This window comes from Gracilinanus agilis, chromosome 4 (genome assembly GCF_016433145.1).
Source record: "Gracilinanus agilis isolate LMUSP501 chromosome 4, AgileGrace, whole genome shotgun sequence".
Taxonomy (NCBI): Eukaryota; Metazoa; Chordata; class Mammalia; order Didelphimorphia; family Didelphidae; genus Gracilinanus; species Gracilinanus agilis.
In genome coordinates this window covers 253,808,593-253,830,928 of record NC_058133.1, presented here as the reverse complement: position 1 = coordinate 253,830,928, position 22,336 = coordinate 253,808,593, and the positions used below count along the sequence as shown (strand labels likewise).

General features: G+C 40.3%; 1 long non-coding RNA gene across 1 annotated transcript; it reads right to left on the bottom strand.

Moving 5' to 3' along the window:
- Positions 1-62: 62 nt before the first annotated feature.
- Positions 63-21,962, bottom strand: LOC123244938. The gene is made up of 3 exons (XR_006506096.1): positions 21,886-21,962; positions 19,485-19,959; positions 63-162 (listed from the first exon to the last, which is right to left on the bottom strand). It is a non-coding gene; the product is annotated as an uncharacterized LOC123244938 (long non-coding RNA).
- Positions 21,963-22,336: the final 374 nt, after the last annotated feature.

Sequence of the window (22,336 nt, the reverse complement as noted above, 5' to 3'; positions counted from 1 at the left end):
CTGACCCCTCACAAGAGGGGTTAGAAGAAGTTGCTGCAGAAGGGACTGGGGGTGATGTGGGAGAAGAAAGGAAGCACCTTTTATCTCTTTTGCTCAGTCTCCTGTCCTGCAGTCCAAGAAGATGTTTTTGCTAGTCCAGAGGATCAGACAGTAGCCATGGACCTGGAGAAAGGAAAAAGTAAAGTGAAAACCAAAGGATAAAAGATTATAATGGGATACCCCAAGAAAGCTAAAGTTTTTAAAGAGCAGTTAACTGATAAGAGGAAAACATAAGGGGAATTAGGGACAGAATCAATCAATTAATCAATAAGCTAAAGCAAAAACCATCTGTACCCTCAAGGAGTCTTTATTTTAATAGAGAAGATAGCATATATACACCAACACTATAGGGAAAAAAAAGTCATTCAGCAGCTGCCTGAGAAATAGATTAGCCTGGTGACAGAGGTGGAGCATGAGGTCCAAAGTACAGGCACCATGTGACCTGTATTGACAAACCCACAAACAATCTCCATTCTCTTTTCTAGAGCCTCCAAACAACTCCATTCCTCTCTCCAAGTATACCCAAATCAATGTTCAAAGATTAGTGTAAAAGTTGATTTCAAAATTAAAAGGATATGGATCCATACCTTTGGATAGTCTAGTACACAGATAAAGACCAGTGTTTCCTTATAAATTCAATCATCTTCAACAAACTACCTTGGGACAGCTATGTGGTTCAGTGGCTAGAGAGCCACGCATGGAGACAGGAGGTCCTGGGATCAAATCTGGCCTCACATACTTCTTAGCTGTGTGACTCTGGGCAAGTCATTTAACCCCAAATTGCCTAACCTTTATCTCACTCTTCAGCCTTAGAAGTGATTTTTTTTTTAAAAAGGGGGGTTTAAAAATTAGACCCTTTTTATAACCAAGTTAGTCTATGTTCCAACCATCCTTTCATTCTGAGTTTATTGTTATGTGAGGTTCCCCCTTATCTCACTCCCTTTCATCCATCTCCACTCTGGCATTCAACAAGATTCTAACTAGTCTGTCCCCTTTTCACCAGTTCCCCCTTCACATAAATGAAACATCATGGAGTAGTGAGAAAACCTGAATTCAAATGTCATCACTGCTACTTCCTATCTAATATCATCTTAGCTAAAACATTTAACATGTCTAAGCTTCAATTTTCTCATTTATAAAGTACATTTATATCCAAAGGATCATTGATAGAATATTGTAGGGAAAATCCTAGTGTATAGAATATGAATGGATCAAATGGTCAGATTGATCTAGTATACCTGAGTACTTTACAATAAACTATAAAAGAGTTAATAGATGACGTCAAGCATTATTACTGCCTTGTGACTCCCTATTTAACCTATCTAGTCATTTTAACTACTTTGCCAAGTACCTGGTGCCTCACTTCAATCTCTTCTGAATTTTAATATGATTTTAAAAGATCTTTAAAGTGAACACATCAAAGACTTCTTCCAGCTATAATCATTCCCCCTATAATTTGCCCAACTCTGAAGTTTAACTATTTCCCCAGAAATTCTAACTTTGATATCAACTTCCTATTACTACAACTCACAAAATGAAGTTTCCAGGAGGGGGAGCTAGAGTCAGCAAATTCCTCACTTCTTGCTCTCTATTTTGCAGTCTACAACATACAAATCAGATAAATATCTCCTTCCCTTCCTTCCCAAGGGCCTCTCATTGACCCACAGCTCTTATTCTTAGCCCCAAATTTATAGGTCCAGTGCTTTCATAATATTCTACTACAGCTTCCCTCTAGCCTCTACTCCAAAGATAGGGTATATTCATGCTTTCTTTGTTTGGGAGGTTATGCTCCCAGCTGCTGACAGGGCAGTGAGCAGATTCCAGGCCTTCAAGGTGTCTTCTTTCCCCATCACGAGAAGTTAAATTGGAGCTATAGGTAGAAATCAGGATACTTCTGGCTACCTACCCATCCTGGAATTCTCTTACTGAATTAATCTAACCTCCAAGTGAGATGAAAATGGAAGAGTGAGGAAAGAGGTGTCAAACACTTGGATTATTAAATCTTGGTTAACTTTGAACCATCACAAATAATAGAGAAAAATTTCTTCAGACCTCTAGAGTTAACTAACTCTAAATCTAACACATAGGATCTTCTAAACCAAAACTGCTGGGCTCCTGCCTTTTCCCTCTTGCGGTTGTTGAACCATGTCTTGCCACATTTTAAGTCTTCTTGGCAAAGATATTAGAGTTGTTTGCCTTTTCTTTCTCCAGCTCATTTTACAGATGAGGCAAGTGAGGCAAACAGGGTTAAGTAACTTCCCCCAGTCACAAAGCTGGTAAATTCTGGTAATCAGAGCCAGATTTTAATTCAAGGAGATGAGTCTTCCTGACTCCAGGCCCAGCACTCTATCCACTGTGTCACCTAGCTACCTCCTTTCCCCTGCCTCATCTTCTTTTCTAAACCAGTACTTCAGGTATACAGCTAAAAATGGTGGGGGATGAACTGATTTGTCACTGCTGCCATTAATCTTTCAGCCCTAAAAGTCCTGGCCTGTATCACACTTTCTCCATCACCTAGGTGTCCTAGATCTTCAAATAAGATCTATCTCCCATAAATTCCCAAAATCTGCCCTGCCATTATCCCTCAATCAAAAATTTTCTCTCATTCCCAACTAGTGGAAGAACTCAAGACAAGATGAACTCCCTTTCTAGAACTTTGTTCTCTACCTTCTATCCAGAGGTACAGTGTTATTAAATGTTTAACTTTCTGTGTCAACGTTCTTTTTGTTGTGAAATGAATGTAGAAATCAAGGGAACTAGGTTATAATCCCATATCTGACACTGGCTAGTTATGCTGAGAGCAAACCAACTAACCTTCACAGAACTCATTTCCTTTACCTGGCAAATAGATCTTTTTCATTTCTAACAATCTGCTAAAAATTCTCTTTCCCTAGCTTCTAGGGAGAAAAGCATTCAAAAACAGCTTGTAAATAGATACTAGATGCAAACACATTTATAATTATTGGTACTGATTCAAAAGCCCTGTGATAAAATAATCCCAAATAGCAGATGATACAGAAATTTCATTTGAGATTACACTGAACACATTAGAAACCCAAGGCACTTAAGATAAATGGAAAGCAATTCCCAACAATAAGGACTTAAAACATTAATAAAAGTGAATTAAGGAAAATATTGTAATAAAGATTGTAAATAAAAATTGCAAGAAAGGTGTTTGAATACAAGACAAAATCTGATCTGGGTATAAAATAAAAAGAAAGTGGGATGGGAATGAAGGGAGGTATATTCTGTCAGGAGGCAAATGAACAGGATAAGATGATATTGTCTCTCTTAGCCAAAAGTTTATGGAACTAGTTTCATTCCTATCTGAGCTGCCCTCCCACTCTATCCCCTTCCCTCCACACACACAAGATACACTCACCAAAACTATAGTAAGACCCATCAATCATCGAACATTCATTAAGCCAATAAGACAGGAGCTACATACTATAGAGGAAAGAAATACAAAGACAAACATGAAGCAGACCTAAATTCCATAGCAGAGAAGGTATGTACAAAAATAAATATGAAGCTTTTAGAAAGAGGCATTAGCAATTAGGGATATGGTCCTTAGATATTACTTTGATGAAACCCTTCATTTTACTGAAGGGGAAACTGAAGCGGGGCAAGTTAGAGGATGTGCCCAGTTACATTTATGAGGCACTTCTAGGTTTGCAAAGCACTTTCCTTATAATCACCTAAACTAGTACAGGTGACTCTTATACATGCAGAAATTGAGGCTCTGAAAAGCTGCCTTGCTTAAAGGAACAAGTAAGTGCTAGCTTGAGGGAGGATACAAGTCTAGGTTTCCAGACTTCTGATCCAGTGCACCACACAAACATACATAATCTTAGAAATCAAACTAGATTTTGAACTTGTGTTTTTTAACTCCTAATCCGGTGGGAGTTCCCCACCCACTCTACCCTAAAGTAACCAAAAATAAAAAGGGGAAAGAGGAAATATTTATGCAAATAGGGCCAACATGCAAAATAGTATCTCTTAAGACTAAGAATCCTGCATCTCAGACAACCTTCTCTCCTCAGCTGTTTTTCTTCCAGAAACCAACTATCCTATCTCAGAGCCTTTCTTTCTACTAGCACTAAATTCCAGAAATGTTTCCAAGCACACTGCCTCTTTAATTGCTACCATTAATTTAGTTCCTCCTTTCTCTCCCCAACCCTAAGTCCCTTCTCAAAACATTGTGTCCCCAGGAATAGCAGGCTCCTCCCCTTTCCTTCTCTCCTAAACTCCTGCTCCCCTTTCCTCAGGTTATAGAGACAGCTTTCCCTATCTAAACAAAATATTATATAGGATCATAGTTTGAGCTGAATTATCCTCTAAGGATAAGACCTATAGTTTAGTCTCCAACCTCGAAATTCATTTAAGCCAAGCCCCAGATCTTCCGCCTCAAACATTCTTCACAAGTATTAATTCTTTCAAAACTAGAATAAGGACACAGGTAAAAAAAAAAAAAAATCATGGAGTTCTAGGAAATGGTCAAAGACTCACAATCCCAATGATATTCCAGGTCTTTTTTGGCCCTCCAGATCCAACTCTCAATCTCTACAAACACACCTATCCAGCCCATTTTACAAGCACCCCTTTTCCATGGGCATACTCTTCCCCAAAACAAAATTTCCCTTCAAGTTTCACAACTCCCTCTGCTCCAAAAAGGCTGCTTTCCACATCTGGCCGCCTGAGTTGCAACTAGAGTGCTCAGTGTTCCTACTTTCCTGAACTCTCCCTCAGGGGAAACAAATTAAGTAAATAAAATCCAACCCTCAAAAAAAAAAACTAAAATCTACTCAAAAGCTTAACCATCCACTACATACCTCAAGCTGCCCCACATGCTACCTGGCTCCCAACTCCAACACAAAATGTTGGACACACACCCACTTCCACACCACACCATCTATCTGCTCCTCTACCCTAGTGGATTAATGAGATCAGGGAGGTCAGACCCCGGCTGCGCAGTTTTGGGAGGTGGTCTGGGGGGTGGGGGAATCAAACAAGACACTGCCCCTTCCTCCCATTGTGACACCCCTCCACAGCCTGCTCGGTCTGACCCTGGGTGCCCGGTTCCGCTATCTCTGGCACTTCGGGAGCCTCTACAGTCCCAGAGATTTTCGACTAAATCCTTCGGTCCCTCCCTCGATCTGTCCACGAGCCCCAGAGCCGCCTTCGCCACTCCCTGAACTTCCTGCCACCGCAAACTTTCCCCAGTTACCCAAACGTCGCGCCCGCCGTGGGCCAGGGGCCGCTGGACCACACGACCCCGACCCCAGTCGTGACCGAGCCCCGAAAGACGGCCGGCAGCCAGCACCTTCCGCCCAAGATACCCCTTCCTGAGACTCAAGCAGGGCCCGCCCCGGCAAAGCAACGTGGCCCTTCCCCCGAGGAAGGGAGGGGAGTGAGACAGTTCCGCCCAAGAGGCGGGGTAGTCGGGGACCGGAGCCGCCTCCTGAGCACCGGACTGGGGCCCCGGAGCCCGGCCAGAGTGCCGGCAGCCAGGGCCAGCGGTGGGCGGAGGCCTAGAGGCCGAGTCGCGGGTCATTTAAGGCACGCGATTCCCATAGACTCCCGACCAACTCATCAGTGGTCTCCACTTTTTAGTTATACCAAGCCATTCTAACGCCCTCTCACCTAGAGCCCGACATTTAGGTCTCCAATCCACCCCTTCTTCCTTCCCCCCATTTCGCTCCAGAAAGGAATTCCGGGATCAAGTATCTTCCCAGTTCAGCTCATTCCATTCTCTGCATTCACTGGATTACAGATTGGGAGTTGGAAGGGTCACAGGATCACCCGATATTTGAGGTGATAAAGTCAATCAATAAACATTAAGTGCCTAGTGTATGCCAGACACTGGGGTCTACAAAAAAAAAAAAAAATCCCCACATTCCAGTTTCTGTTATATGGGGAAAACAACACCTAAGCCCAAAAGTGTTTGTTATTTTGAGAGGAGAAAAAGAAGAAAGCACTAGCTTTGAAGGGAGCTTCTGAAAGGTAGAGAGGAGGCCACAATTACTTCCAAGCAAGGAAAGCAGTCTGTGCAAAGCCACAGAGATAAGAGATTCTATGTTGTATGCAGACAACAGTAAATGGGCAGGTTTGGGTGGAATGTAGAGTGCATGAAGAGGAATAAATCTTTTCCCAGCTAGGAAAGATAGCTTTAACTGACACAAAGAAGAGTTTGTATTTTATTCTAGAAGGAAAGAAGCAGCAGAGAACCACTGATGTTTGTTGCTTTTTGTTTTCTTTAAGCAGGGAGGTAACATGGCCAAACCTCTAGGAATATATTTGGTAGTAATATGGAGAGAATCACCTGGAGAGAAAAAAGACTTGAGGAAAGAAGCACATTCAGGAAGTTTGGGAGCCACACAGTTCAAGAGAAAAGTAATTCAAGACTTGAACTAGGGTGGTGGCCATGTTAGTAATTTTTTAAGTACAGTTGAGTATTTTTATAAGAAGCAGGAGGTCAGTACATCAGGGTAAAGATTGGATAGAAAGGGAATGACAATGAGGCAAGCTGCTAAAGGAGACCAGCAAGAATAGGAATAAAAATTCCAAGTAGAAGGAGCTGTCCTTAAGAAGGAAAGGAGCCGAGCCTTAGGTAAAGGAGGAATAATGGGAAATGATTAGGAGTTTTGAGATGTAGAGTTTTGGGAAAGAGGAAGCTCACAGAGAATATCCCTTTATTTTCTCAGTAAAGTATGAGCTAAGGTCCTTTGCTGAGAGGGAGGAAGGAGTTGTGGTGTGGGAGGCTTGAGGAGAGAAGAGGCTTGGAATAACCACTATGAGGAACACAAGGATCAATTAGAGAAAAACAAAAGATTATCTTGGCAATGAAGACCCAACTTTGATTAAATAACAAATATGCATTGGGTAGTCAACAGGTTGTATGATTGACTCTAGCAATATGATGAAAATGAGATTCAAAGTGGTTAAATAATATGCCCAAGGTCCCTTAGAGACAGAGTTAAATTTTGAATCCAGGTCTTCTGACTCCAAACCCATGTCTCTTTCCCTTGTACCATTCTGTCTCCAAAATTAATCAAATCCAAATAAGTGTGTGTGATGTACGTCTGTGTGTATTAATAGATAACTTATATACAAAGGAGTATGATGCAGAACTAAGCCTAGCTCTGCTACTTACTACTCTGTGTTACCTTGGGTAATTCAATTAACTTCTCAGGCCTCAGTTTCCTCATCTGTAAAATGAAGGAGTTCAACTAGACCTGTAGATCCCACTCTAATTGTAATCCCAGTGAAAGGCTAAAGAGAAAAAGGTAAAGGGGAGGAAGGGGTAGATGGGGCCAGGAAAAGAGAGTATTAGAGAAAGTGACAAAAGGCACTTGAGAGTGTCTAGAGAAGACAAGAAGAAACAAATGCAGCCAAAATTAAGAATGCCCCAATTTCTGATCTGTGTATCTGGGAGTAAGTATAGGCACAGGCTGTATGCTTGTTAGGAACTGAGTCCTGAGAAAGGAGTAAATAGGATGCTTAAATCCTGGAAGGTAATGATTCGCTGGCATAGTAAAAAAAAAAGTCACTCACTGAACTAGGTGTTGGAAAACCTCTAATTCAAAATGGGAGCTCTGAGTAGAGAATGGCAATCTATAGTTCTTAGGAGCTTGCATGTGGCATCTGAATCTGTTCCTATTACAAAATTTGTACCCTGCCATCTTTCTGCTAAAAGAATCATAAAACCGTGGCACTGGGAGCTTCCACTATTCCAACTCCTTGTCTTACAAAAGAAACCCAAGCAGATTTCATTATAATAAAATAGTAGGCTTGGGTGCTCCTCCCACCCAAGTTGCCAGCGTGCCAAAACAAACTGAGAAACTGACAAGTTTCCAAAGACTGAAAAAAGGTAGAAATGCTCTCTGATTTCTGGTTGCTTTCAAGTTAGGAGGATGAATAGCTGATGGCCTCCAAGGAGAGGGGAGACCTCTGGGTCTTGTGAGATTTCAAAAGGTTGCAGAAGCAGATGTCCAATGAGAGTAGTCCTTGCCAGTTTGTCACTGTGCTCTATGACCTGTCTAACGGTGGGTCCACAGCAACTCTGAAACCATACCCTGCAGCAAGGAAACAACTTTTACCACATTCAGAAGTTAACCTTTATAATACCTGTTCTAAGTTTGAGCCTACTCTCCCCAGGGGCTGAGAGGGGAAGGAAGAAGAGAGTGTCCTACGTTCAAGAGGATGTGATTATATTCTATTCTTATTATACATTCTTACTAATTATCTCTCGTGTGAAAGCTACAAAAAAAAATTTCAAATAGAAAGCACTTGTCTTGAGACCTAAAGCAAAAATATCTGGAATCAAACTGGTAGAAGAAAGATAGAGTAGAGAAAAAAGTTACGGGTGGAAGAAATCAAATTTCCACTGATAAATTAATATCTCTGAAAAAGTTCCTTTTTCAGAAAACAGGTCTGCTTAGGGAGAGAGAGAAAGGTTGAGAATGAAGGAAATAGGGACAGAGAAGATTATTTGTCCTGATTTAGTCAACTTTATTTATTCTAATAATCTTTTTACATGTTAATATCTCTTGCTTCCCAGGTCAACTCCTGTGATCTCAACATTCACACTACTTCAGCTATGTACCCAAGTTATAGATTCTTGATCTCATTACTCACAAATGTTTAGCCCCATAAGTCTGAAATTTCCCTGACCATAATCTTGTATTCCTTCTATCTCTTTCTATGTCACACTCTCACCCCTCCTAAATCAATTTTTTGTCTTTAACACAACATTCAGTCACTCTATACTACTTTCCCTACTTTCTAGGCCATCATCTCTGTTCTGGCCTCACTTTCCTCCCTTCGAAATCTTGAATCTAAGGTTGATCAATTCAACTTCCACTTTAACATCCTCTACCTTTAAGACCCCTGGGCCTTTGTTCCACTGACATTCATTACTTTCTAAGCTTCAGCTCTAAATAATCATAACTACCTTTTATACAGTGATACCTCGACACAAGAGTTTAATTTGTTCCATGGCCAAGCTCGTCACTCAATTTTCTCACTTGTCAAATTAAATTTCCCCATTTAAATGAATGGAAATGCACTAAATCATTCCAGACCAAAAAAACTACACAAATGTTTCATTTTATATGCTTTTAAATATGAAAATGTACTTTATAAATAACAAATAAATATATTTATAGATAATAATTAAGAATGTAAAGAAATAAATTTGCTTATGAAATGTTATTTACCTTCAAGATCAGGCAAAGATGCTGGGGGAGAAGATTTTCATTTTGTGTACTATTGCTTAACATAACTTACTTTATACACACTTAACACTACATTTAAATGCAAAATTGATTTACACATTACTTACGATTTATAACTTTATTGCTAAACTTAATTGCTATTTTTTTTTACTTTACTTTAGTTATCATCATTTTCTTCATTGAATTATGGCCGTTTTGCCACACTTTCCTCCATTTCACTTAGAGGCCATTTCAATAGAACCTTTCCGTGGAAGTTTGTTTCTTCCTCCTTTTCAGAACGTTGTGATAATGTGTGAAACAAGTGTCATTACATAGCTCCAATGCATGACCTATTGCAACTTTTTCTGGGTGTGTCTTTTCAACAAACTGTTTAATTTTTTCCCCAAATCCTCAACATTTCCTTAATCTCCTTTGTACTTATTACCTCATTCACCTAAGGCTCCTCCCCACTAATTTCTTGCAAAACCTCTGTATGCCGCTGCTGCTATAACTCCTTCAATTCCTCCATCATTAGGACTCATGGATAAAAGTTAAGAAATTTGCCAAAAAAACTGATAATAAAGACAAAAATAAAGAAGAAAGCAAAAGCAATTCAATAAAGATGTTCGTGTAGCCAGATAAACACTGAACTAAATTAGACAGCCTCACGTAACTTGTGAAACTGAAAGTTTGGTAGGCTATCTAATGGAAGGTAGCTGAAGCTTGTGATTCAAATAGCCACTTGTGACTTAAAGCAAAAATTCCCAATTGTGACTGCTCATATCTCAAATTGTTCGTGACTTAAGACGCTCATATATCAAGGTACCACTGATTAGTGTTCTAAGGTTTGCAAAGCATTTTATCTATCTATCTATCTATCTATCTATCTATCTATCTATCTATAAATACACCTCATTTCATCCACATAACAATTGTACGAGGAAGATGTCACTATTTTTCCCATTTTACAGATGAGGAAACCGAGACTGAAAGAGATTAAATGACTTGCCCAATTAGTCAGTATCTGAAATAGGTTGTGAACTCAGGTATTCCTAACTTAAAGTCTAGCACTTCATTCATTAAACTAGTGGTTCCCAAATGGTTTTGGCCTACCGCCCCCTTTCCAGAAAAAATATTACTTAGCACCCCCCTGTCACATACTATCACCACTCCCTTACATTATTCACTGCCCCCAAATGCACCTGTGGCCATCACTGCCTCACCATCGCTGCAGCACCCACCAGGGGGCGGTAGCACACACTTTGGGAATCACTGCATTAAACCCTCCCATTTGACTTCTCCACTTCTACTCCCATGCTGTTGATCCCATTCTCCAAAGAGTCTGTTCCAAACCTTTTCTCTCCCCCTTCTTTAGCAGAGACTCTTGAATTATACTTGATTGAAAAAATATCTCATGACCTTCTTTTCATCAGTCCTATATCAAATCACACCCTATTCTCACTTCCTTTGTTCCAATATGGGATGCAAAGGTGGCTTGTCTCTGATAATAACAATGCTGTTATTCATGCCCTTAAATGCCATTCCTCCCTATCTCCTTCAGAAACTAGATCCTTTCCTTGGACACCTTCTCTCCCTAATTTTCTTCCTAAATTTCTCTAATTTCCCTTATCCATTAGCTCTTCCTCAATTGCTTACAAATATGCCTGGACTTTATTTCTCATTTTCATAGCCAAAATTTTAGAACATTACATTCATTGCCTTTGCCTTTTCTACCACTTACTTCTCAATTCCTTGTAATCTGGCCATTGGTCTCACCTCTTGATTGAAACTGCCCTCTTTAATGCTTCTAATGATCTCTTTATTGATGAATCTAAGGGTCCCTCCTCAGTTTTCATTCTCTTTAAACTCTGAAGCACAAGACACTCTTGTTCACACTCTCCTTCTGAAAACTCTCTCCTACTTAAGAGTTTGTCACATTAATTTCTTCTGGTTTTCCTTCAACCTATTTGACAGCTCTTTTTAAGAGCCATCATCTACAAGCCCTTCCTCCCAATAGGGATAGGTGTATCTGCAAGTTTTGCACTGGTTTTTCTCCCCAAGAAAGGTCATCAGTTTCTATGGGTTCAAACCATAGAAATGACAACAGCTCTAGTCCTGTACTTCCCCCTACCTATACAGGCATCTCAAACACAAATTGTACAAAGAACCACTCATTATCTTTCCCCCAAATTCTCCCCACTCCTTTCCTGATTTCTGCCAAGGATATCACTATCCTTCACATACTTAGATGTGAAAAACAGTAGCCATAGTTGACTCTGCACTCTTATTCCCATATCTCATCAGTTGCCAAGTACTGTCAATTCTTTCTCTACTAACTCTTTCAACTCTAGCCCTACTTAACTGTACTCCCACATACAACCACCCTAGTTCAGAGTGCTCCTTATCACTTACCTAGATTACCACAATTCCTTTTTTTTTTAAACTCTTGCCTTCTGTCTTAGAATCCATACTATATATTGGTTCTAAGGCAGATGATGGTAAGGGCCAGGCAATAGGGGGTTAAATGACTTGCCTAGGTCACATAGCTAGGAAGTACATCAGGCTAGATTTGAACCCAGGACTTCCTTATCTCTAGGCCTCAATCCACTGAGTCACTTACCTGACCCTTCCACAATTGCCTTCTCATCTCTGCCTGTTCTCTTACTTCTTCATTCTAGCCTTCACACAGTTGCCAGTTTGATATTCCTTAAACACAAGTTTGAGCAAGTCATTTCCCTTTCTTAAAGCCATTCAATGGCTACCTACAGCCTTTAGAATAAAATACAAACATCTTAAAATTCCTGTTAGAAATCTAAGATGTCTCTTACTGTTTCTAGTCTATTTCTGGGCTGATTACACATTCATACATTCTATATTCCAGCTCAACTGAAATACTTGATGTTCTGTGTCTGTGATAGAACATCTGATTCTGTTCCTTTGTACAAGCACCATATCCCTCATGCCTAGAATACTCTCTCTTCTCACCTTCACTTCTTGAAATACAACATTCCCTTCATTGAAGAAGAAAATATCCAGTTGGACAGGGTGGTCAATGTCTTCAAATGTTGCTCTACCTCTCAGGATCCTTACCTATCTTCAAGACTCAATTCAGGTACCACCTTCTTCAAGAAGACTCCTCTGATTCTTCTCCCCAGGTCCCAGATGTTAGTACTATCTCTGATTTCCATTGCCTTTACCGGTATTCATGTTATATCATTCCAGTGAAATGTAAGCTCACAGAGCAAGGGTGGCATGTATTCTTCCTCAAGATAGTTTTGAAACACATAAAATACAAAGAATTACAAAGGAACCCAGTTCTGTTGAGATAAAACATGTTTTTTAAAAAGACAATAAGTTCATAGACCCAGGTAAAGAACCTCTGTTTTATAGAGTAGATCAGGCAGCTAAATGGTATGGTAAATAGAGTACCAGGCCTGGAGTCAGAAAGAGTCATCTTTCTGATTTCAAATTTGGCCTCAGATACTATGTACCCCTGAGCAAGTCACTTAATCTAGTTGGCCTCAGTTTCTTCATCTGTAAAATGAACTGGAGAAGGAAATGGCAAACTAGTATCTTTGCCAAGAAGACCCCAAATGGGGTCTGAACAAAATAGATACTGCTTTTTTTTCTTTGAATCTCTAATGCCTAGCACAATTCCTTGCATATTTTTTAACTGAATTAAATTGTAGCGAGTTGTTTTTTGTTTTGTTTTGTTTTTGCTTCTACCTTCTCATATGCTCCAAATTCTTTCCCAACCCCTGACCTAGGACTCCTAATATTCTCATTTCAAAACACTTGAATTCCAGGGCTGCTACCAGAAGGTAGACATGTGGGCCACCTCCACCATTCAGTAACCAAAGTCATGCTCCTTCTCCCTCATCACCCACACACTTCCAAATTAAGTCTTCATAACTCTTATCTTCTGCTTCTCTATCCAAATACCCATTCTTTCCTGTAACCTAAGAATTCTACCTTCTCTTTACTCTTCTATCTCTAGCTCCTCTCTTCTCAATTCAGAATGCTATTCTCCTTCTGCAACTCTAGAAGTTCCCTGTATCTGGAATTTAAAACCAATTAAAGGACAGAATTAAATTGAACTCAACAAATATTTATTTTGCACTTACTATGTGCCAAGCAGCTAAGGAGTACAAATTTTAAAAAAGTCTCTACTCTCAAGGAGTTTACATTCTATTGGAGAGATATTATTATGCACACAAATAAGTAGAAAGCAAGAACAGTTGAAGTATAGGAGAGCACTACTAGCACCATAAGGGAATCAGGGAAGGCTTTCAGAAAATAGTATCTGAGTTAAGCTGTGTCTTGAAGGAATTTAAGAATTCTTTGAAGTAAAGATGTGGAGGAAGTGCATTCCAGGCACAGAGATCAGTGTTAGGAGATAGGTACTGAGTTTCAAGAAACTGCTAGTAACTACTTTAGCTGGAATATAAAGGTAGTGATGAGCAGTATAAAATAAAGATGGAAAGGTGGGTGGAAAATTGTGGAGGATCTTAAATGACACAATACAGAGTTTGTATTTTAATTCTTAAAATTTAGCTAACACCCATTCTCTCCTTCCCTCTAGTCACAGAAATATCCCTATTCTTCACTAAGGCTAATCCTTGTACCTGTCCATTTTATTCTATTCCTGCCTGCCTACTTCAAAATCTTCTTCAGCAGTCATTTACCTCCCTCACATACATCTTCTATCTCTTCCTGTCCATTAGATTTACAAACATGTCCAGGTCTCCCCAATTCTAAAAAAACTTTTCTCTTTATCCTACTAATCCCATTTAGCTATCATCCTATCCCTCTTTTCCTCTTCATTGCTCAATTGCTGGTGAAAAGTTGTCTTTGCTTCATTTTCCTAATTATGACTATGGAAGCATACTACACCCTAGCTATATCTCCTTCTCTCTTTATATAATCCAAAATAATATTAGGACAATCATTTAAACTGAAGTCTATGGTCCAATCAGAAAGAAAATCTTATTGATCTTTATCAAGCTCCAAACAACACTCTATACTAAAGCCTTTTTGCATCATTATTATTGAGGGCCTAACCAGTGTCTAAAAGGAAAGGCCAGATAGTCCTGGAAGTGATTAGGTCAATGGTCAGACTGAGGGAAAGAAGTTTGAGATTAATTCAGTTAATAGAAGTAGCCCATTCACCTTTTGATCAAGCAGAAATAATTCTTGGAAGAGTGGTTAAAGAGGGATTGAATGGTTTTAGGAAAATGATCTTCCAACATGTGCGGATGGTTTTATTTGATATAGTAAAATGTCAACTGAACTTTCACCTGAGCTCTCTAAATATGTTTTTTTTTTTTTAAATTTTTAAACCCTTAACTTCTGTGTATTAACTTATAGGTGGAAGATTGGTAAGGGTAGGCAATGGGGGTCAAGTGACTTGCCCAGGGCCACACAGCTGGGAAGTGTCTGAGGCCGGATTAGAACCTAGGACCTCCTGTCTCTAGGCCTGGCTCTCAATCCACTGAGCTACCCAGCTGCCCCCCTCTAAATATGTTTTTATCTCATTGAAGAACTTTATCTCTGGGAATTCTATTAACTGTAATTTCAAAATGGCTTGAAAGCTTTTCAAAGGCAGGATGGATTTGTCTCTTTCTAGAGTTTCTCTCTCTAAGCAAAAATGCTTATAGAATTAAAATATTTTAATTAATAAATTAATCTCTGGCAAGCTTGTGACCAAAACATAGTATAGAATTTGGGGTTTTTTTCCCCATTACCTCCTCTCTGTCCCTAGTGGAGATAGTCCAGGTCCCTAAACTGAAAAGCAATCGAAATACCAATATCCCACATACATCCACTACCACTTCCGGCCTGGACGCCACAACCATCTTTGAGATCTGTGGAGAAGGGGCCTACCAGCCACTAATCAACTGCCACCAATAGCCCAAGAGAGTGGCAGAGCCCCTAGATGACTTATTCTGCTTCTGGTCCAGCTTCTACAGCTGTCATCCCAGAAAGCAATCCTTGAGATGTCATCAAGATACTACTTCTCTCAGTACTATAGTCACTAACTCCTTCAGCAACCACACCTATGAAGAACCAGAAAAAAGAAAAAATTCTTGTACTTAGTACATCAAAAGGCTCAACAACAGGGGGCAGCTGGGTAGCTCAGTGGATTGAGAGCCAGGCCTAGAGACAGGAGGTCCTGGGTTCAAATCCGGCCTCAGACACTTCCCAGCTGTGTGGCCCTGGGCAAGTCACTTGACCCCCATTGCCTACCCTTACCAATCTTCCACCTATAAGTCAATACACAGAAGTTAAGGGTTTAAAAAAATTAAAAAAAAAAAAAGGTTCAACAACATTAAAAGCTTCTTTGCTGTTCTACTCAGGTCTCTGGGGCTTTTTCATCTGACTTGCAGCTCAAAATACCTATATGTACTGTTTTTCCCATTAGAATGTGAACTCTTCTGCACTATGGACAGTCTCTGCTTTTCTATATGGAACCTCAGAGCTCAGAACAGTGCTTCGCACACAATAAGTGCTTCATGAATTCTTTTTCTTTCATTAATTGTCCCTTCAAACCATGCATTCTAGCTTTCACTTCTACCAATCAGATGGTCACTCTTTAAGAAACTGCTTTCTAAAAAGTCACAAGTGACATCACCAAATCCCAATTGTTTCCAATCCACACCCTCCTTACTCTCTTTGTAGCTTGAGATAGCTGACAACCATCCTAAGAAAGTTATTCTTCTCTCAGTCAGAAACACTCCTAGTTTTCCTTAACTTTCAAATGATTTCTTCTCTATTACTTTCTCTGGCTCTTAAACCTCTTCCCATCCACTTAATGCATTCCCCAAGGATCAGTCCAAGGTCCTCCTCTATTTATATTCCCTTCCCCAGACAATCTCATTTACTCCCACAATACAACTTACTCCTAAATCTACAGATCCATCTAGAACTTTTTTGAGCTCTAGACTTACTTTTCCAACTGTCTAAAGGACAGCTCCAAGGAATGTACCCCTGGCACCTCAAATTTAATGTTGTCACAAATTGAACTCTCTCTTCTTTTCTCTTAAGCCTGCTTTTAATGACATTTCTTTCTGTTCTGTTCTATACCTTTGGTTCATCTTTTCCCTCTCTTAATTTTCATTACAGCTATTGTGAAAGGGAATTCTTTATTCTCTTTGACTATTTTGAGTTAATCAATCAAGAAACCCCTACTTAACACTTTGTTAGCCATCAAGTAAGAGAATTCACAAGTCACTTAGAGAGCTCCACCCTTTTAACTCAATCAGTCAAAAACTTGTGAATCCTTTGATAAGAGTTTAAGAGGATAAGAGGTGGATCCCACAGACACTGCCCCCCTGGGCAATCTGAAAGTTGTGATTGGCCCCTGTGAAGAGGGTAAAGGACAGGAAGTGACATGGAAAAAAGGACTAAAAAAAAATCCAGAACTTCCTGTTCCCATCACTTCTTTGGACTTCTTTGGAGGACTGCTCCTTCAGACTTCTCCTTTGGAGGACTGCTTCTTGGGACTTCTCCTTTGGATTTCTTCTTTGAAGGACTGCTCCTTGGGACTTCTCCTCTGGATGACTACTCCTTGGGACTTCTCCTTTGGATTTCTTCTTTGGAGGACCGCTCCTTGGGACTTCTCCTTTGGATTTCTTCTTTGGAGGACTGCTTGGGACTTCTCCTTTGGACTTCTCTTCGGGACTTCTGGCTTGGAGAGATTCCTGCCTTGATGGCTCTGTGAGGAGACCCTTTCTGGTCATTGGCGCTTCAGGGGACACTTTCTTCAGCATGAGTTCTGTGGAGAGACTCTTTTCCTTGGATTCTGCATTGGCTTGCTGGTGAGTAACTCAGACTTCCACATGGAGATTAGAACTTTGTCGGGGAGGGAGTTGAATTTCATCAGATCAGCACTTTGGGTAAGCTAGGCAATTCCTTACATCTTTCCCTCCTACATTTTATACTTCAACTCTCGTTATAAATAAAAGCTGCTAATAGTTTTTTTCTGGCTTAGGGATAATATTTTGAATTCAGCGACCACAACATGGAATTTATAACTCTCTCATTTAGTCAAAACCCCAATTTAAACCTTACACTATCAAGTTATCATATCCTACTGCTCTCACCTCTATACCATATCTTATATCTGAACCCTCCTCTCTATTCCCACTGCTTAGTACAGACAGGCTCCATGCAACAGCTTTCTAAGAGGTATTACTGATTCTATCCCTGGTACCTGTTATTCATAGCACTGCTCAGCTAATCTCTTTAAAATCTTTAATAGCTCCCTAACAAATAAAATTTAAATTCCTTTATCATTTGCCATGGAGTTCTCATATCCTAGAGATCATAAATCATTGAAAGTAGGTGTTTAATAAGCTGTCTGTTAAGTGAAACAACCAACTAAGAGTTAAAGTGTAAAAAGCTTTACTTAAGCTTTTGTAATCCATATGTCATCACTTTTCCAATATCTTGATCCCCATTAAATCATACTGAATATATAAACTCCCGATCTGATCTTAATCAGCCCTTCCTCCCCATCCCATAAGATATTAGCTATTAAACTAATGGGAGAAAAGAACATCATAAATTAATGTGATATAATTACTAAACTCAAATTCTCCCAAAGGCCCATTCATCTAATAAAGATGACTGTTTCTAAAATCAACAGATTCCAGGGTTTACTCAGAATTAAAAAGAATAAAATTCAATACAGGCTTTTAATTACATGATAACCTCAAAATATGAGAGCAACAACAAAAAAGGGAAAGCCTTTGAAAATTCAAATTTCTTCTCTAAAACACAAAATCATATTTACTAGAGGGCTAAAGATAGGACAGAGAATTGCATTTTATAGGGAACTCCTAGGTAAAAGAACTCTCTTTACCAATGGGATCAGCACATTGCCTTCAACTCACAGTCTTAGTCACCTAAAGCATAATGAGGTTAAGTGACTAAGTGTCACACAGACATTGTAAATCAGAGGTAGGTCTTTTTTTTTTAAACTCTTACCTTCTGTCTTGGAGTCAATACTGTGTATTGGCTCCAAGTCTGAAGAGTGGTAAAGGCTAGGCAATTGGGGGTTAAGTGACTTGCCCAGGGTCACACAGCTAGGAAGTGTCTGAGGCTAGATTTGAACCTAGGACCTCCCATCTCTAGGCCTGGCTCTTAATCCACTGAACCACCCAGCTGCCCCCCAGAGGTAGGTCTTGAACTCAGATCTTCCTAGCTTCCTTGCTACCTGTTCCAAACTGTCTTTCCTCACATTTATTATGAATAATAATACATTTTATAGTACTTTATAGTTATTAAAGTGTTTTATATGTTTATTTCATTTGACTCCATGAGGCAGGTGGAACAAGTATGGTTGGTCTCACTATACAGATAATGAAAACTACAGTTTTAAAAGTTAAGCAACTTAGGGGCAGTTAGGTGGCTCAGTGAACAGAGATCCAGGCCTAGAGATGGGAGGTCCTGGGTTCAATTCTCATCTCAGATACTTTCTAGTTGTATAACTCTGGGGAGGTCATTTAACCCCAATTGCTTAGCCCTTACTACTCTTCTCTCTTGGAACCAGTACTTAGTATTAATTCTAAGATAGAAGGTAAGGGTCTAAAAAAAAATTAAGCAACTTGCCTGTGGTCATAAAACTAGTTGTAGAGAAAAACTTAGATGTGTCTTCTGACTCCTAGAGCAGAGCCCTGATCTTTCCACTATACTATCACACTTCAAACTTCTCAAGTTCAGAATCCACAGAAGGAAAGACCTGTAGTTGACCTGTTAAGCCCGTGGCAGCATTATACAAAACATATACTTTCAAAAATATCACCTCTTCCTTCTATTAACATTTCTAGAGATGCTCCTGATTTTTCAGTGGCCTCATTCTAAATTGGTGGTAACAGAAGAATTCCTAAGACTTCTCATCTAAATCTTTCCCACTGCCCTTTCCTACTTTGACCTGACCAGAGCAAAAAAATGGAACTCAATTGTTCACTTTCACATAGTAGCTCTTTTGCCTGAATGGAGGAGGAAATTAAAGAGAACATATTAGAGAACTAGAAACTATTTTCTAGTTGTGTACATTTTTTACAGAGCTAAAAGGTTAACCATGAATGTAGGGTACCCCAAATTCAGGAGGACTATACCAGTACAACGTGCCCACACAGTGGCTTCTTCCAAGATCTTACATAGTCTGGCACTTCTTTGGAACCAGGGACATCAAGACCCCAGGATGGAAAGAAGATAGCATCTTACCAATCTTCTCTTCTCTCAGTGGCACATCTTTCCACTGGGCATCACCAATCCCATTCCAAAGCCTTAGATGACAGCCCCAAATGCAAACCCACAAAAATAAAGTGCAGTTCTCTCTCCTTTGGTCTTAGTTCAAAGTCCAGAGAGCAAAGGAATGTGCTGGGAAGAAGGCAAATAGAATTGGACAGGCAGGGAGGGGGGAGGGGAGGAGCCTGGGGGGAAGGGGTGTATCTGAGCCCCTCCCCCCAACCTCTGGCTTCAGTATCTTTCCCAGAGGTCTGTCAATATAATGAGTTCCACAGGCATCTTAAATTTTGAGTCCAATGAGTTGATGGTACTGAGGCATTATCCCATCTCCTTTTCCAGAGCAGGGGTATCTTCTGCTGATTAAAGGTTGATGTCTGTCTTCTCCCCAGGGGCATCAGAAAAGGCAGGCTTCAGCCAGCATACATTAAAGAATTAATATCGTTGTTGACACCTGTGGGGTAGTTAAATAAGATCATCATTATCTCATTGCTCCAGAGTTTAACTAGGAGAAAATATCAAGGCACTTGTCTCTTACCTCACCACCTCCCTCACCCTGATTCCCTAGAATATTACTGTACAAATTACACAAAATCCCTGTTGTTTTTTTCCAACAGTCTATATGATAGCTCAGTAAGCAAGTTGGGTGGCAGAGTGAATAGAGCTCAGGGCTTTGAGTTCAAATTCCACCTCAGATACTTACTAACTACATGACCCTAGAGAAATCACTTGCCTCAGTTTCCTCATATGTAAATTAGGGATAAAAACACCTGGCTCTCAGGGATGCTGTGAGGATCAAATGAGATAACTGTGCATTGTGTCTGTTGATAGCAAACCCTATATGTTAACTACCATCAGTATTATTATTAATCAAGCATTTTAAGGAATCTAAGGTCTCACTTCTCTATATTAGCTAGGCTACTTCTGAAACTGTTACTCAGCCACAGACTATACACTAAAACAACAAATATTTTAAGCATCCAATAGGTACCATTTCACAACTATATGGTTTAGATTTAAAATGGGATTAATACAACCTATCACTAGAAAAAGAGTATGCAGATCAGATTAATTTTCATCTATGAAAGCAGACTCAGGAATCCAACAATATCTGCCAAGTTTCTGTTTTGTGTTTAGATTTAATGACCTTGCTGTCTCCTCTGAATTGGTGTTGAATTAGGAACCAAATCATTCAAATCCTAGCTCTACTATTTGCCTCAGTAATCTTGAACAACTAACTTCTGGACCTCAGTTTCCTCATCTTTAAAATAAATGGGTCAGCCTAGCTGAACTCAAAAATCTACTGGCACTTTAATTTATGACATTCTAAATTCCGGTTCTAAAATCTATGATACCATCCAATATGGGCTTTTTTTTAATTATTTTTTCAACCTGTTTTACTTAGGATTATCAATTTAGGGATTGAGATTTTAGCTGTCATATAGTCTGATCCTCTCAGCTCACAAGAGGAAACTGAGGGGCAGAGAAGTTACTTGTTTTAAAGTCCAACAGGTAGTTAAGTGACTCCTCTTAACTCCTCTGACTATAACTCTCCAAAGAGAACTGGGATCAAATCCTGGCTCTAGCAATTGCTAGTTTTCTGACAAGCTATTAGTTAACCTCTGTGCTTGCTTCCTAAGCACTTAATGTTACATTGTTAAATAGTCCTACATTGGGAGTCAGATTAACCAGGGTTCAAGGCCCAGGTCTATCATCTATGTGAGGCTGGGCAAGTCACTTTTACTGGGGTTGTTTCCTGCTAAATAGAATTATAGGAGGTGGGACTGCATAAACTATGTAGTCCCTTAATTTATTCACTGAACAGAAGGTCAGCATCTAAAATCCTAGGACTAGATGACCTTCAAGGTACCACCTGACACAGGTGAAGAAAATATCTCTATTCTCAAAAGTCAACTCCTTCCCATGGAATAAGACCTTCTGATATCTCTTCTTTGGATGTTTATGTTACCGTTTCTCTTTTCCTGTTAACAGTGATCTAATTTCCCTTTACATTTAGTATAAGTCCAGCCTAAGCTTATTTTGCCCTCCCTCCCTCTCCCTTTAAGATGGTGAAGGAAACCTTACTGTCCCACCAACCCAGGCCTAAAAAAATCTTTATGTGTTACTATCCTAGGCACCTTTCCTCTCATACATTAAAAATTCCACCTCCCCTACTCAGTTGTCATTTTCCCTTTAACATCTAACTTTTTATATGTCATTCTTTTGATAAAACGCCTTCGCCCATGACAAGCTATAAATGATTCTTTCTCTGTATATACACATATATAGTTATATATTTACTACCATTTGCCCTCCTGTGATCAAAACCCCACCCCTCAAGTACACAACGTCCTATTATCTCCCCCCATCGGATCATTACCTGGTCCCTGCCCCTCCCCTAGCTCCAAGCCAGGCTCTCAGGCCCCTCGGGATCTTCTTACGCTCCGGGTCCCGGCCCCTCCAATCCTGGCCCGTGGCCCCCGGCCACCCCTCCCCGCCCCCCCAAGAGGCCCTGCCCTCGCCTTCCTCTCCCCCTCCCACCATGCTCCACCGCCACTTCCGCCTGAGTCCGCCGGAAGTGAATCCAGGGCAACTGCAGCGGCCCGGAGCCCCGCCTCTTCATGTTCGCCTCGGTCCAGGCTCCGACAGGCTAGTAGCTAAACGACCCCCCTCCGGGCCGAGGGAATGGGGTGTGGGGAGTGGGAAGTGGAGAGTGGGTAGTGGGAGGTGGAGGTGGAGAATGAGAAGTGGGGAATAGAAAGCGGGAGCGGGGGCGGAGCGGCTAAGTTGGCGGGAGGCGGCCAGAAAGAAAAGGGCCGGGAGCGTAAACA